Raw genomic sequence first — 16,454 nt, forward strand, 5'->3', positions numbered from 1 at the left:
GGGGGTGGGGAAGAGAAGGGGCTCCTGACTCACATTAACCAAACTCACGAGAGGTTGATGCAGAAAGCAAAGTAAACGGCTTCAATAGGAGATGGTCCTTTCCAAAAACAAAAACAAAAAACGTAATTCGGAGTTCCTCTGTGCAGAGGATCAAAATGCCTGGGGGACCCAAAAGTGACCCCAAGACAGCCAGAAGAACAGGGAACCAAGAGGAGCGGTCATGCAACGGACGGAGGGACGGGCCTGATGAGTCATCACGACAACTAGGTGCCGGGCACTGGCTAGGGGAGTTTGAAATGTGATCTCACATCATCCTCATTCACTCATTCATTCAGAAATATTGAACAATGGGAGTCTGGACTAAGTGCCGGGTGAAGAGCAAGGAAAACAGCAGTCCAAGGATGGTGTGTGGGGGGGGGGGGGGGGGGGGGAGGGAGGGAGAGGGGGAGAGGGAGAGGGCGGGGGAGAGGGAGAGGGCGCGGGAGAGGGAGAGGGAGGGGGAGAGGGAGAGGGAGAGGGAGGGGGAGGGGAGGGGAGGGGAGGGGGAGGGGAGGGGGAGGGGGAGAGAGAGAGAGAGAGAGAGAGAGAGAGAGAGAGAAAGTGTCAGACAATGCCAGGATACAATAGGTCAGAGTTGACGGGAGCCCACCGGGAAACGCAAAACCAGGTGGGTCCGGGTGGTGGAGGGAGGTAAAGAGCTGGCCGCCTGGGTTCAGATCCCGACTCTGCCACCTCCTGACGGTGTGACCCTGGACCACCTACTGGCCAGGCAGCACATCTGGAGAATGAGAATGAGAATGGTTTCAGCCCTGTAGGGTTGTGTGACGATGAGAATGAGAATGGTTTCAACCCGGTAGGGTTGTGTGGCGATGTCATGGCTTAAAACATACCAAGAATTCCGAGCAGTGCCTCGCACGCAGCGATCGCGTGTGACCGAGGTCCGCTTTCTGCCGGGTCGCCAGAGCTGATTCAGGCGAAGGGCTGACTGTGTCAAGGGTCCCCGTCAGGCTAAGTCCAGGTTTCCCCAGAACCGGCGCGAGAAATACACGGCGGCCAGACACCTGGGTGGGGGTGGGATGTGAGGTACGGAAGTCCGGGGGAGCGAGCGGATCCGACCGCGCCCCGCGGCGTCGCCACCGCCGAGGGAGCCGGGTGTCGGCACTGCGGCGGGGCCGGCGGGGCCTGCGGCGCCCCGGGACCCCTACCGCCGGGTCTCCCTCCGGCCCAACGCTGGGGCCAGGCCGGGCGGCCCGGGGCGGCCGTTCCTCGGCCCCCTGCCCGCGGAGCCCTTCTGTCCTCTCCGGGATTCAACGGCGGGGACCCCGTGGCTTTCTTCAGGAGAACTCGGACCCCTGTCCGCCCACAGGTCCCTTCCACAGACCCCACCCCCACCCGCCGCGTCCCGCCCTCAGCCCTGGGCCGGGGGAGGCAGGCTTCCGCGCCCGGGCCGGCTTCCCGCCAAGCGCGCTGCCCCGCATAGGGCGCGCCCGGGAGGGGATCAGGACCCTGGTAGGCACGGCGCGGGGGTGGGGAAGGGCGGGGAATGCAAATCTATGGCCCTTCGGCCCGTGAACGCGGCGAGCCAAAAGGGACGGAAAATCCACCAGGAACGCGGCGGATCACGCCAGCTGCCTGGCGTCGGAGTCCTTCAGGGTATGTTCCAGTGAGCAAAGAAGGCCCGATGGCTCACCGAAAGTGTGGTCACCGTGAGCTTAATGTCCGTGACAGGAGGGGAGTGACGACGAGGCGGCGAGGGCCAGCTATTGTTTCTCGGCCTTTTGGCTCAGATCACGTGTAGTAGTTGTTGTTATCAGGTTAATATCTGATACGTTGTGTATCCGAAAACGAAATACTAAGTTGGTTTTTTAGAGCAGGGAGGTGGAATAGCGGGTTACCCCGTCTACTCGCGCATCGCTTTGGTGTTGTAGTATTTCCCGGAACGGTGCATCCTTTTCGGGGTAAAGCTATGCGTTAGTTTAAAATGTAAGTTTTAAAGGTGGTGTCGTCGGTTATGTCTTTGGTTTTTCGCTCCCGATCTGTTTCTGTATTCCTAGTTGTCCTACTGAGAGCTTTAGGTTTTTTCTGTCCTGTGTACATGCTGGGTTTTCTTCTTCTCTTTGTGTTGGGAAGCAGCTGGCTGTTACAGATAGCTTTCTAAGCTATTAGCTGAACTACTGGTTTCATTGCCTGTTACCTCTGTTGCTAATTGAGATCATTGTTTCTTTCTCTTACTTCTATTACTGAGATACGGGGGAGTGAGTGGCTTTGTTTGTTTGGGTAGGGGGCAGATACGGAAGCCAAGCATGGGTCCAGTGTGCAGAAGTGCGCATGGCCAGGTCATGAGCCTACTGACCCGCTTTGCAGCCAGCAGGACTCATCTCACTATACTATATCCCCAGTCATCGCTTATTAGGTAAGCCGCATCATTTTCATCGGCTTGCTTCCTCCCTGTCTCTGAGAACAGCTGCCTTCTCAGGCCATGGCTGCTTTTTTTTTTTCCTCTCCAGCCTTCTTCGCAAGCCTGCCCTAGAGGGGGGCCAGGTATTCTCATCCTCGATTTATCTGAAAACAAACCCCTGCAATTTTGAAATCTCGCTGCTAAAGCCATCTACCGACCCTAGCTTCCAGCTTCTTCTTGCTCTGTCAGACACGATTTCGGTCATGTTTTTTCTGATTTTGACTGATCATTGCTTCATTTTAACATTTCCACCTGGTCCTGATCGCAACCTGGGAGCAGTCGAGGGGAGGGGCCGAGGGGGTCGAGGCCCTCCGTACGGGGGCACGTGGTTTGTGCAAGGCTAGACAGGAGAGAGTTTCTGGAGGAACGGCCTAACGCGGACGCACATGTGAGTGAGTGAGCATTGCCTGTCATTCCGCCTCTGATTTTTGTGACTTAAATCAAGTGGCTTCACTCAGGTCTAAACTCGCTCAGCTGGATCCCCACCATCCTACCCTCCAGAAAAGAAATGATTTCTTATCAAATGGCTCTTGTTTCTCCAGTAGTCAGGAAGGGCTTCGGTGTTACGGAGGATCGTTAGTACGCCTTCCAGTGCTTTGGTGAAGCACACCTCAGATGCAGGGCCTTCTGGCCAAGCATCTTCGATTCCATATTGTCGGAGCATTTGCTGTGTGCCTGTGGGGATTGCAGCTCCCTATAAGTTTGCTGTGGCAGAACCAAGAAAGAAGGTACATGCAGATTTGTGCAGAAATTATGATTCCATGAAAGATTCTGAGGAGATGATGAAGGCTGATATCTTTCGGAGTGCAAAGTGATTTGGGAACTTAAGGAATTTCTTCACGGGGAGTTCCCTAGTTGTTTGTCATTGACTTGCATGTTTGTGTAAGAGATAAACAGTTAACAAATCCTAAAAAGAAAGAATCTTAAAAACAGATAAGCAAGCAAGTCATACCGGCAAAGAATTTTCCTGATATTCTGTGGGAAGGAAAACCCCCTCCTCCCGTATCTATAGCAGTGTTTTCCCCAACTCGGCTGCACCTCCGAATTGCCCGGAGCTCCTGTAAAGCATACGCCTTAGCGCGTCCACTGAGATGCCTCTCAACTCAAGCAATACATTTTCCCCCGACAAAACAAAAGTGTCACGTGTGCTCCTTCCAGTCCACGTCGGGAATGGGTTTATTGCAACCCCAGACTGGTCTTGTGTTTATCGCATGATGGGCACTCAGTAAACAGTGTTCGACTGAGGGAATAACAAATCCCGTGCTTTTGTCACAGACAGGAGGCCACCCAGTCTATTGGAGGAGACCTTTGGACCCAAACTGGAATGAATGGAGAACAAGTCCGGTAGGCGCTGGGCTGCGTCTCACCACACGCACAGCCAGGATGGAACGGCACCCGCAATTGGGTTCTGGCGCGGCACCACACACAGTCCAAGAGAGTATAAAAAAGTTTGCGATGAGGGGTCCTGGGGAGGTTCAAAAATGCCTTCACAGAGCAATTAAAGGGGACAGGCTTGCGGGCTCTTATGGTTTTGTTCGGGGGTGGGGCAGGGGGGAGGGTTCCCACTGCCAGCAGGGAGCGCCAAGGGAGGGCGGACCCGGGCTTTCTATGGGGGTGGTGAGACCGCAGGTACTTCCCTGGGCACTGTACAGGTTAAACGGGACTGCCCGTGACCCTGCCTTCAACGGTGGACGTTCAGCAGTTGGCCATCGAATCAGTCTGATTGCCAACAGACAGAAGCGTCTTGGTTTCTGCAGACAACGGTTCCCAGACTGAAGTGCCTTGACCTAAGGAGGACGCCAGCCTCTCTCCCCAAGAGTGGGGATGGGTATGGGGGTTGGGGGGGGGGGGGGCAGTTGGGGGTTGGGGGGAGCGAGTGAGGGCAGGTGGGGAACACGCCGATGAGATGCTGGGGGTGGGAATGGGGCAGGCGTCTTGGTCCCCGTCCTGGGCGGGACGCTTCCGGTGGGCAGAGTCTCACCGGTCTCTACTCCCAGCACCAAGCACAGGCCCTGGCGGGTAGCCTTGCAGGTAGTTGATGACCGCGTGTTAAGTTGGAAGTGGTGGTGATGGCAGGAGGCCCAGAGGCCAGAGGTGGTGGACCCCAGACCTCTCCGCTGGGCGGGTCACTCAGCTGTGTCCCCCAGGGCAAATCCCTTTCCCCGGGGAAAAGATAGATTTATCTTTCAGCCTCCAGTCCAGTCTAAGGCTCCTGGCAGTCCCGGGATCTGCACTTCCCTCAAGCTCTCTGGCCGCCGCCGCCGCCGCCGCCGCCCCCGCCCCCGCCCCCGCCGCGATCTCTGAGGCCGTTTGTACCAGCAGAGGAAGTCTGACTGTCCCCAGCGCAGCGCCGTTCCTCGCGGGGAACGGCAGCCCCTAGGGTGGAGCCGGCTCGCGGTAGCCACTCCCCTCCGGTGGCAAATGGGCGGAGTATGCAAATTTTAATTGGCGGATGGGCCCCGGAGTGACGAAGAAGCAGCTGATATAAAGATTCCCTTTGCATTTGCAGAGAATAGAAAATCTGCAAAGGAGCGGAATGATGTCCTTAGTACTGTCTAAGAAGCAAAGGGAACGAGACCTGGTGTAAGCGGTAGCGCGTTCACGGAGGCGTGAGTTGAATGTGCGTGACAGGAAGGGGGAGGTGGGGAGGGCGCACCTAGTGGCCATCGCTTCTCGGCCTTTTGGCTAAGATCAAGTGTAGTATCTGTTCTTATCAGTTTAATATCTGATACGTCCTCTATCCGAGGACAATATATTAAATGGATTTTTGGAACAGGGAGATGGAATAGGAGCTTGCTCCGTCCACTCCACGCATCGACCTGGTATTGCAGTACTTCCAGGAACGGTGCACCCCTTTCTCAATTACGGTATGAATTAACAGACTTGTTCTCTTTTTTTCTTTTCGTTCTTAGTTTCCTTGGTTTTTCTTCTTTAGATGAGCGCGACGTCCATGATTTTCTGTGGTCTCCGCCCGCACCCGCTCCGTGCTTCTTCTTTTTCGTTACTTTCTTTCTTTGCTTTCTACTGACACGTCCTTTATTCGTGGTGATAACCAACCCAAGTTTCGGCTAAGTGGTAAGTAGAGGCTAGGAAATAAGTACTTGTGCTGCACGCAGGTCCTTTGTTCCATACTTCCTCCAACCTGCGAGAGACCTTCTCCTTGTCGCCGTGAACTGCGTCACCTGCTCCTGGCTCACTCTCTCTATTCTATCTAGGTCTTACGCTTCCCCGTGGTTGTAGCCCCCGTTGTTACTAGCATCTTGTTCTCCGTTCACCTTCTGCCTTACCTGCCACCTTCCTCCGTCTTCACTCACTCTCCAATGCCACTCACTCTCCAACGCCCCATGTTCTTTACCTCTCTCTATTAACCCGGATCGATTTCCTTGCATACACCCTCGGTTCTCTCGCCGCACTCCACGTGTGTCAGACTCACCCGGCCAGCCTCAGCTCTATTCTCGGCCTGCACCTGTGGGGCTGAATGTAGTAGGTGGTGAAAAATCTCTTTCTCGTTGGCACTCATCTCTGATTCATCTGACAATCTTGGTATGTGTTCCTCTGTCAATTTCCTCTTCATCATTATTGGTCGAAAATGAAAGTTTCTGAGTTCTCTATAGTGTTCGATTGAAAGCAAAAATCAGACCACAGAGACGATGTCTCCCATCTTCTCGTTTACCTTCTCGAAAGATGATGTGTTGCACTTTGGCCAACACAATAGGAAAAGGGAAGGATGATGCCACGACGACAGATGGGTTGTGTTACTGTTGCATCATCTTCCTGAGCAATTCCATCATTCTTCCTCCATCGTTGGGAATGACTGATGAGTAACTGCCAAAAAAGGTCCATGGATGGATGAAAGAGCAAATTGTTTCAAGATACAGAAAAAATAAGATCACGAAGATCCCGTAATGTGCCTTTGCTTAGGAGAAAGAGAAAAGCAGCCCCTAGGTACCCATCATCCAGGCCTTGGGACTGCTGGGAGCTGGCCCGGCACTCACAGCTTGGCCGTGGCGGTCTCCTGTTGTGCACAATTTCACGGAACAGCAACATCAGACAGGGCTGCTCTGTGACTGTGATGGATCAAGACATAGGACAAGACCATTCTGTAGTCACATCTGAACGCAGACAAGAATATCGTCCAAAAGACAAAACTGACCAAACATCTCTCTACTCTGGCTAAGATGAGTGACTGCTGCTACTTTTAGGCGCTGGCCCCACTCTCCTCTTCCCTCCTTCTTGATAAGATTTATCAAGACACCCAGTCATCTAATTACCCTTGCTTCCTGACAGCATCCCATCCAGAGGAAAACCTGGCTTACTTAAACCCTCCCCAAATCACTTAAACACAAGCCCAAACCGGATACCGAGTCATTCCTGACACCCTCTTACTGAGATGCCCATGGCCCCTCGTGATGTGCGTTCTCCCTTGTTGCACATAATGGAATGACCCAACTCTTTCAACTACTGGTGTGCTGCTGATGGTGGTCTTTGCCTGGATGATACTGACAAGTTATAAAGGGTCCAGTGGACCCATATGGTAACCGTAAGATGGAACGAGTGCTAGTCTATTTTAAAAGAAAATGAAACTCTCTCTCTTTTCATTGGAAGACCTCTAAAAGAGAATAAAAGTCATGAAATATCAATATTTACAAACAGGACTGCTCAAGAGAGAAATGAAAGGAAGGGAGGGAGAAGAACACCCATAAAATGGGACGAAATGGACCCTGACCAAACATCTCTCTACTCTGATAGACCAGGTTTAACTCAGGTGACGCCCTCAATGCCAAACAGCTCAAGCATCCTCTAATCCATTCATCTACCACTCTCCCAGACAGCTATTTCTCACTTTTCCTCGAACCTCCTCCGCCCCTGCCCCTCCTCCCCTCTTCCCCTCACTCTTTCCCCCCTCCACCACCTCAGCACCACCACTCGGCCCCGGCCCTCTCAGCCCACTACCTAGCTGAGCGTCCTATGCCCTGAAGGAAACAGAAACACTTGTTCTCATCCTCTCCAGAACTGAGCTCCAAACAGGACACTCCGCTCTGGCCAAACTGGATCCTCCCCTGTTCTAGCTTGCTGGCTGCCGGAATGCAATATACCAGAAACGGAATGGCTTTTAATCAGGGCAATTTAATAAGTTCCTAGTTTACAGTTCTAAGGCTGAGAAAATGTCCCAATTAAAATAAGTCTATAGACATGTCCAATTTAAAGCATCCGGGGAAAGATACCTTGGTTCAAGAAGGCCAACAACGTTCAACGTTTCTCTCTCAGCTGGAAGGGCACAAGGCAACCATGGCGGCGTCCGCTGGCTTTCACGTGGCTCTACCAAAAAGGGACTCTCTCCAAAATGTTTCCCCCTTTAAAGGATTCTAGCAAGCAACTCCACCTTCAGTGGGTGGAGACACACCTCCATGGAAATCATCTAATCAAAAGTTACCACCCACAGTTGGGTGGGTCACATCTTCATGGAAACAATGAAAATGCTCCCACCCGGCAATACTGAATGAGGATCAAAGGGCATGGCTTTTCTGGAATCCACCACAGATTCAGACCAGCACATCCCCCAATCTCGCGGGTCTCTCTGCTGCTGCCACGGGTTCCCCCCACGCATCCATCCAACCTCCTAGCAGCTAGAACCTCAGCTCTACCTTCTCCTCCAGCATGTAAACTTGCTGTTTGTTTCCCATCTTAAAATAAAACCTACCTCGACCCACCTCACCCCTCCCCTTCCTGTTACAGGAACACACATGGGAACAGTTGCCTGTGTTTGTTCAATTTCTCTCCCCTCATTCTCTCTCTCCCTAAATTATTTTTTAATCTTGAAATAACTTCAGACTTACAGAAAGTTCCAAGATCCGTCAACCGTCAACACTGCTGCGCTTGCTTTATAATTCTCTTTCCGCCACACTCTCTAAGATACACGTACGCTCATAGGTGCACACGTGTATCTTAGAGAATACGGAACCATTTGAGACTAAGTTCCTTCCTTGCTTACAAATCTGATGTTCCTTTGCCCCCAGATGCCATTAATACCACGCTATAATCTACAGTCCAGGTTCAGATTTCGCCAGCCTTCCTGATAAAGTCCTTTACAGGCATTTGTCTTCCTGGCCCAGGGCATATTTAGCCTTTTCTTTGTCTTTCATGACGCTGATGTTTTTTGAAGATAGCAGGCCAGTTATTCTGTAGCGGGACCCTCGGTTTGCATCTCATTCTCCCTTGAACCGATTCCAGTCGGTCTTTTGTCCCCTGGCACGCCAAGAAACTGCTATTGTCAAGGTCCGTGTTCTAGTCTACCAAAGCTGCCAGAACGCAACACACCAGAGATGGATTGGCTTTTAATAAAAAGGGACTTATTTAGTTAAAAACGTATAGTTCTTCAGAGGAAAGGCAGCTAACTTTCAACTGAGGTTCTTTCTTACGTGGGAAGGCACAGGGCGATCTCTGCTGGCCTTTTTCCAGGCTTCTGGGTTCCAACAACTTTCCCCAGGGATGATTCCTTTCTGCATCTCCAAAGGCCTTGCCGGGGCTGGGCTGAGCTGCGAGTGCTGAGATGAGGTATGATGAGCTGCTTGGGCTGTGCTACATTGCGCTCTCTCATTTAAGCACCAGCCAATTAAATCCAACATCATTCATTGCAGCAGGCATGCCTCCTAGCCGACTGCAGATGTAATCAGCGACAGATGAGGTTCACATGCCATTTGGCATGAGGTTCTCATGTCCATAGCAGTAGAACCAGGCACCTTCACCTGGCCAAGTTGACACCTGAACCTAACTACCACAGTCCTTAAGTCCCATGGTCATTTGTCAATCCCCAACTCACTCGAACCACCAGCAGCTTTCCTCGTGGTTGACCTTTCCCTGGTTCCTGAAATACTTTCTCGGCTTGGTCTCCAGAGCACCTCTGTCTTCTGGTTCCCCCCTCTGCCTATCCTCTCTTGATGTCCTACTCCTCTCCCCTTCTTGACTTTGGGGTGTCCCAAGGCTCGATACTGGGATCTCTTCTGCTTGTGATGAACACCCCCCCCCCCCCCCGCCCCGTCCCTCGGCGAGCTCCTCCAGACTCATGGCTGAGGTTCCAGCTCTGTGATGACTGCTTCCAACATAGCTGCAGCCTGGATTCCAGAACCCTACACCCAGCCACCCACTTGACAACTCCACTTGCCTGTCTGATAGGTCTCTCTCACTTGTCCTCTCCAGAACTGAGCTCCAAACAAGACACTCCGTTCTGGCCAAACTGGAACCTCTTCCAGTCTGGCCGGTCTTTCTGCTGCTTGCCCTGGCCCCCTTCAAGACTATTGTGAGAGGTCATGGTAATGGTAAGCCATTCCGAGCCCCCCCGCCCCCGCCAGACAAAGGACACGCCGCCAAAGTCCTTATAATGACCTACGAGGCCCGGCGTGATCCGCGCCCCGCCCCTCACCCCTCCGGCCTCATCCCTTACTACCGCCCCTACCGCACCGCACCCGCTCACCCCGGCCTCCCACGCGGTCCCTTGGGAACCCACCTCAGGGCCTCTGAACTGGCGGGTCCCTCTGCCTGGAGTGCTCCTCCCCTCGCAGAGGCTGTCTTACCGTGAAGCTAACGCAGCTTACTTAAATCCCTGTCACAGGGCCTGTGACTCACTCAGGGTCCCTTTTCCCGAGGCTCGGCTCGGTGCGCTCCGTGAACCTGTCAGGGTGTGTATTCCCCGGGGACTATACTCTGGCGACTCATCAAACAAAACGCGAAAAGGCATAAGGGGTAATGGAGCAAGTACAGCGAAATAATGTTAGGTGGTGGATATACGGGCGTTCACTGTAAAATTCTTTCGACATAGCTGTATGTGTGAAAAACTGTGAAAAAAAAAAAGGAAAATAAATGTTGGAAAGTAAAGCCTCACGGGGCGGTTGCGTCCTTGCCGTTCTGGACTTCTCCAGCTGAAACAACCCTTCTGCTTGGAAACGGGCGGTTTTCTGTTTCAAGACCAGGGGGCTGGCGCAGGAAACCGGAAATGATGCGAAGTGGGCGGGACATGCAGATTAGAAATGGCAGCCTCGCCCAGGGGACTATGGGGGCAAAATAACAAAGGGTATAACTCCCGAAATAAAGAACAATGTGACCGAGTATTACGTAGCATAGATTCTGAACATAGCAAGCCGTCAAATGTAGGGAAAAGAGTGAGTGTCGATGGCGTAATTTTTCTCACCGTCTGTTGAAAGTGTGTGGGAGGAGAAGTGCCCTGGTCGAGGTGTAGGAGGCCGGTATCGCTTCTCGGCCTTTTGGCTAAGATCAAGTGTAGTATCTGTTCTTATCAGTTTAATATCTGATACGTCCTCTATCCGAGGACAATATATTAAATGGATTTTTGGAGCAGGGAGATGGAATAGGAGCTTGCTCCGTCCACTCCACGCATCGACCTGGTATTGCAGTACTTCCAGGAACGGTGCACCCCCTCCGGGGGGAAAATATGACTTGTTTCTAAAAACAGAGCGTTACTTTTGGTACGCTGCGGGGGTTTCTTCCGGGTAAGATTATGCTGTCGTTTCTCTCCTGGTGGTTTAGGAGGATCGTGTGTGCGAAGCACGGTGGGAAGAATAACAGCTTATCTCCGTCCGCGCGGCGCGGCGCGGCTTGGGTGTCGCCAGCGTTTTCACCCAGTGTCTGGGCGGCTGGGCGCGGGCTAGGGCTCAAGGGGCTCGGCTCGCGTACCTTTTCTCTCTTCCCTTGCCTTCTTTTCCATGGTTTGGGGGAAGTACCTGCCAACGCGTTTGTGTGGCCTCGTAAAGCGTTATAGCTCCCGACCCACGCAACCCCCACCCACCTCCCTCTTCTTACACCCCGCTCTTGATAATCTCCGATCTACTTCTGTTTTGAATGAATTCGAGCTTTTTGGTTGACTGGTGTCCTAGCGTGCAGAATCAACCCGGGTAATAATACCCAAAACCTACTATTTCGCTATGTGAGTAGCACTGCTAAGTGTAACATTGTTGTACAAATAAATATTCGTTCGAGTTCCTGCTTTCACTTCTTAAAGGGTAGCTACCTCGAGGTGAAATTAACTTTCGGAGGGACCGCCGAACTGTTTCAACAGCGGCTGCACGTTGCCACCCGCTACGGTGCAAGGACTCCTATTTCTGCGTGTAGTAGCCAACTGTTGTTATTTGCCGGTTTGTTTTGTTTCGAATAGCCTTTCTCGTGATCGAGAAGTGTGTGTGTGGGGGGTGGGTAGACATGCATTGATTAGTGTAGTATAGATACTTGTCCATTCTGATAGGTTATCTCTACTAGCTGGAAACTGGCTTTTATCACAGGTGTTGCTTGCCTGCGCTTCTATAGGGTGCTTTCTGGTTTCTCGGAAAGACACTGCAGGACGATTGCTTTTCACATCCAGAAAGTCTTTTCTCAGAAAGGGGTCCTTGAGGGCAATATCTGATGCATGCAGCCATTTTAAGTTATATAACGGCATTTATGAGGCAGCCTGGAGCAGGGAGAGAGAGAAAAACGTGAAGGAGCCCTTGAACAAGGATGGTTAATCAAACTCTGCAGGCCCTGCGTCTGACACAAGCAAGCCTGCCCGCCCGAGGCTGCCCACTTCGGGGAAACAGCGGTAGCTGACCCGTCTGGAAACAAAGGACCCCCACCTGAGGGAGTCACCCGTGGAGAAGGGTGGAACCAACTGACCCACCCACATGGGCTATCTACCACCAGGTACCGCTCTGGCACCGCCCTGGAGACAATGGAACAAGGATCCCTGTTGCCGGGCTTACATTAGTATACTTGTTTAGTGCTTGCATTAGTATACTTGTTCAGGGCTTCCCTAAACTAACCTCCCGTGGAACAGGGCTGGGTCTTCTTTCTTCCTGAGTCATCTCCCTTACCCTATTACAATTAACCAGCTTGGTAGAACATGTCTCATGTCTTTTAGCAAACAAGTTTTTTCTCTTCAATGGAAATTGGGACAAGTGGCCAGTCTTTTTTGGGTACTTGTCTGGGTAGAGTGCTGTAGATATCTTGGCATAAGGGGTTTTTTATTTTTCCTGTCTTTTACAGACTGGAGGATGGTATTGTAGTTGAGGGTTCTATTGGAGGGCTGTCCTTCCCAGCGTATAGTCTATCCTTGAGAATGATCCATGACCGCTTGAGAAAAAGGTGTGTCCTGCTGGTATGGGGTTTAATGTTCTATAAATATCTGTTAAATCTAGTTCGCTTATTGTATTATTCAAATTCTGTTTCTTTATTGATCATCAGTCTAGATGTTCCACCCATTGATGAGAATGCAGAATTGAAGTCTCCAACTATTATGGTAGATGTGTCTGTTTCTTATTTCAGTGACTTCAGTGTTTTCCTCATGTATTTTGGAGCACTCTGGCTCAGTGCATAAATATTTATGATTATTATGTCTTCTTGTTGAATTGTTCCTTTTATTAGTACATAGTGTCCTTCTGTCTCTTTTGTTTTTACATTTGAAGTCTAATTTGTTGTGTATTAATATAGCTACTCATGCTCTTTTCTGATTGTTGTTTGCATGAAATACCTTTTCCCAACCTTTCACTTTCAACCTGTTTATACTTGGGTCTAAGATGTCTCTCTGTAGACAGCATATAGATGGGTCTTGGTTTTTTGTGTTTTTTTTTTTTTTTTTTATCCATTCTGCCAGTCTGTGTCTTTTGACTGGGGAGTGTTCTAGTTTGGTAGCCACTGGAATGCAACACACCAGAGATGGACTGGCTTTCATTAAAAGAGGACTTATTTAGTTAACATATAGTTCTTCAGAGAAAAGGCAGCTAACTTTCAACTGAGGTTTTTTCTTATATGGGAAGGCACAGGGTGATCTCTGCTGGCCTTCTCTCCAGGCCTCTGGGATCCAACAACTTTCCCCAGGGTGATTCCTTTCTGCATCTCCAAAGGCCTGAGCTGAGCTGCAAATGCTGAGATGAGCTATGCTGAGCTGCTTGAGCTGTGCTATGCTGAGGTCTCTCATTTAAGCACCAACCAATTAAATATTCATTACAGCAGATACGCTTCCTAGCTGACTGCAGATGTAATGAGCAATAGATGGGGTTCACATACCATTGGCTCATGTTCACAGCAATAGAACTAGGCACCTTCACCTGGCCAAGATGACACCTAAATCTAACTACTACAGGGAGTTTAATCATTAACATTTAGTGTTATTACTGTAGGATAGTACTTTGTTTTATCATTTTGCCTTTTGGATTTTATATGTCATATCTACTTTTTCCTTTTCTTACCTTTACTCGTAGTCTTCATTTCTACACTCTTCTCTATTCCTCTCTCTCCTGTCTTTTCCTATCTGTCTCTAGTGCTCCCTTTAGTATTTCTTGCAGAGCCGGTCTCTTGGTCACAAATTCTCTCAGTGATTTTTTTGTCTGTAAGTGTTTTAATTTCTCCCTCATTAAAAAAATTTTTTTTATTAAAAAAATTACAGGAAAGAAACACAAACATTCTTAATATGTGATCATTCCATTCTACATATAATCAGTAATTCAGAATATCATCACAACTCCTCCAAGATGGCAGCTTAGTAATGTGTGTGTTTTAGTTCGTCCTCCAGAACAACTACTAAATAACCAGAAACAGTACAGAACAGCTCCCGGAGCCACTATAGTGATCGGACACACAGTGTACCCCAGTCTGGACCAGCTGGACTGGCTGCGAGTCTCCAGAACCGTGAGTTCCCCAAGCTGCGGCGGCCAGCACCCAGTGCCCCTCCCCCACAGGCGGCTTCCCGGAGGGAAAGGAAAGAGTCTCTAACAGTAGCAGGGACTGAGTCCAACCAAACACCAATTGTGGCATTAATAAACAAATTCTGACTACTAAAAATAGGCCCCCAGCTCAGGTGAAACTGGTCAAGGCGGAGGTCACCTATTGGGCTAACCGAAAAAGAGGAAAGGGGACAAAACAGAGGCTTTTGTGGCTGTTTCTACGGAGGCTTGGCTGCCTCTGGATACAGCTGCGGGATTACACAGGCTGCAACTGCCCCAGGCATACATAGAAACAGGCTGCTTTCAGGGCTGTCTCCCACGTGTGCCTTCCCCAGGGGAGGGGTGAAACACAACTCAGGTGGAATCCCTCTCTCAAGGAATTCAGACACCAGGGCTTGGCAATTTGAAGCTATTAAAGCCAGCCTACAACCTTTCCTCTGTCTCCACCACGCCGCCAGCAGGGAGAGCCTTCCAAAGTTAAAGGAGTCACAACATCTTTTGCTGGTGGGACCCGCAGACAGACAAGCGCCACGTACTGGGCAGGATAAGAAAAACAGAGCCCAGAGACTTCACAGGAAAGTCTTTCAACCTGCTGGGTCTCACCCTCAGGGAAAACTGAGGCAGGTGACTCCTTCCCCCAGAAAGGAGGCCAGTTTAGTCCGGGAAAACCCAGCTGGAGTCTGTAATACCTATGTAGACCCTCCTAAGGGTGGGGAGGGAAAAGGTACCTTACAAGCAGGACAAGAAATAAGAAAACAAGAACTGAAAAATTACCCTCTGTTAAACAAAACTTAAGCTAGAGGCCCAGAAAAAGCTGAACTGAAGGTCAAAGTACAGATAGACAACAAACTCATCTAGCAAGAAAACCCTAGGTAAGATAAGTGAAAGCAATCTCAAATGTCCAGATGCCAGCAAAAAATAACAAATCACACCAGGAAAATTGAAGATATGGCCCAGTCAAAGGAACAAACCAATAGTTCAAATGAGATACAGGAGCTGAAACAACTAATTCTCAATATACGAACAGAAATGGAAAACCTCATCAAAAACCAAATCAATGAATTGAGGGAGGACATGAAGAAGGCAAGGAATGAACAAAAAGAAGAAATGGAAAGTCTGAAAACACAAATCACAGAACTTATGGGAATGAAAGATACAGTAGAAGAGTTGAAAAAAACAATGGAAACCTACAATGGTAGATTTCAAGAGACAGAGGTTAGAATCAGTGAACTGGAGGATGGAACATCTGAAATCCAAAAAGAAACAGAAACTATAGGGAAAAGAATGGAAAAATATGAGCAGGGGCTCAGGGAATTGAATGATAATATGAAGCACACAAATATACGTGTTGTGGGTGTCCCGGAAGGAGAAGAGAAGGGAAAAGGAGGAGAAAAACTAATGGAAGAAATTATCACTGAAAATTTCCCAACTCTTATGAAAGACCTAAAATTACAGATCCAAGAAGTGCAACGCACCCCAAAGAGAGTAGATCCAAATAGACGTTCTCCAAGACACTTACTAGTCAGAATGTCAGAGGTCAAAGAGAAAGAGAGGATCTTGAAAGCAGCAAGAGAAAAGCAATCCATCACATACAAGGGAAACCCAATAAGACTATGTGTAGATTTCTCAGCAGAAACCATGGAGGCAAGAAGACAGTGGGATGATATATTTAAATTACTAAAAGAGAAAAACTGTCAACCAAGAACTCTATATCCAGCAAAATTGTCCTTCAAAAATGAGGGAGAAATTAAAACATTTTCAGACAAAAAGTCACTGAGAGAATTTGTGACCAAGAGACCAGCTCTGCAAGAAATACTAAAGGGAGCACTAGAGACAGACACGAAAAGACAGAAGAGAGAGGTGTGGAGAAGAGTGTAGAAAGAAGGAAAATTAGATATGATACATAAAATACAAAAGGCAAAATGGTAGAGGAAAGTACTACCCAAACAGTAATAACACTAAATGTTAATGGACTGAACTCCCCAATCAAAAGACATAGACTGGCAGAATGGATTAAAAAACAGGATCCTTCTATATGCTGTCTACAGGAAACACATCTTAGACCCAAAGATAAACATAGGTTGAAAGTGAAAGGTTGGGAAAAGATATTTCATGCAAATAACAGCCAGAAAAGAGCAGGAGTAGTGTTCTAGTTTGCTAGCTGCCGGAATGCAATATACTAGAAATGGAATGGCTTTTAAAAGGGAGAATTTAATGAGTTGCTAGTTTACAGTTTTAAGGCCGAGAAAATAACACAATTAAAACAAGTCTATAGAAATGTCCAATCAAAG

At 49.5% G+C, this 16,454-nt stretch overlaps 2 long non-coding RNA genes and 3 other non-coding genes across 6 annotated transcripts; 4 read left to right on the plus strand and 1 right to left on the minus strand.

The window, feature by feature from the left end:
• The first annotated feature begins 1,241 nt into the window (after positions 1-1,241).
• LOC143687341 (uncharacterized) lies at positions 1,242-10,905 on the plus strand. 2 transcript variants are annotated; one of them, XR_013177499.1, is made up of 7 exons: positions 1,242-1,366; positions 3,734-3,802; positions 4,111-4,286; positions 4,649-4,888; positions 4,968-5,041; positions 9,656-9,774; positions 10,068-10,905. It is a non-coding gene; the product is annotated as an uncharacterized LOC143687341 (long non-coding RNA). The 2 variants fall into 2 exon arrangements; XR_013177498.1 differs by having other exon boundaries at positions 3,734-4,286.
• LOC143689333 (U2 spliceosomal RNA) lies at positions 1,763-1,953 on the plus strand. The gene has a single exon (XR_013178774.1). It is a non-coding gene; the product is annotated as a U2 spliceosomal RNA (small nuclear RNA).
• Positions 3,408-4,993, minus strand: LOC143687342 (uncharacterized). Its single transcript, XR_013177501.1, has 2 exons — positions 4,440-4,993; positions 3,408-4,209 (listed from the first exon to the last, which is right to left on the minus strand). It is a non-coding gene; the product is annotated as an uncharacterized LOC143687342 (long non-coding RNA).
• LOC143689171 (U2 spliceosomal RNA) lies at positions 5,124-5,314 on the plus strand. The gene has a single exon (XR_013178634.1). It is a non-coding gene; the product is annotated as a U2 spliceosomal RNA (small nuclear RNA).
• Positions 10,701-10,891, plus strand: LOC143689193 (U2 spliceosomal RNA). Its single transcript, XR_013178654.1, has one exon. It is a non-coding gene; the product is annotated as a U2 spliceosomal RNA (small nuclear RNA).
• Positions 10,906-16,454: the final 5,549 nt, after the last annotated feature.

The sequence above is a fragment of the Tamandua tetradactyla genome, chromosome 6, assembly GCF_023851605.1.
Source record: "Tamandua tetradactyla isolate mTamTet1 chromosome 6, mTamTet1.pri, whole genome shotgun sequence".
Classification (NCBI taxonomy): Eukaryota; Metazoa; Chordata; class Mammalia; order Pilosa; family Myrmecophagidae; genus Tamandua; species Tamandua tetradactyla.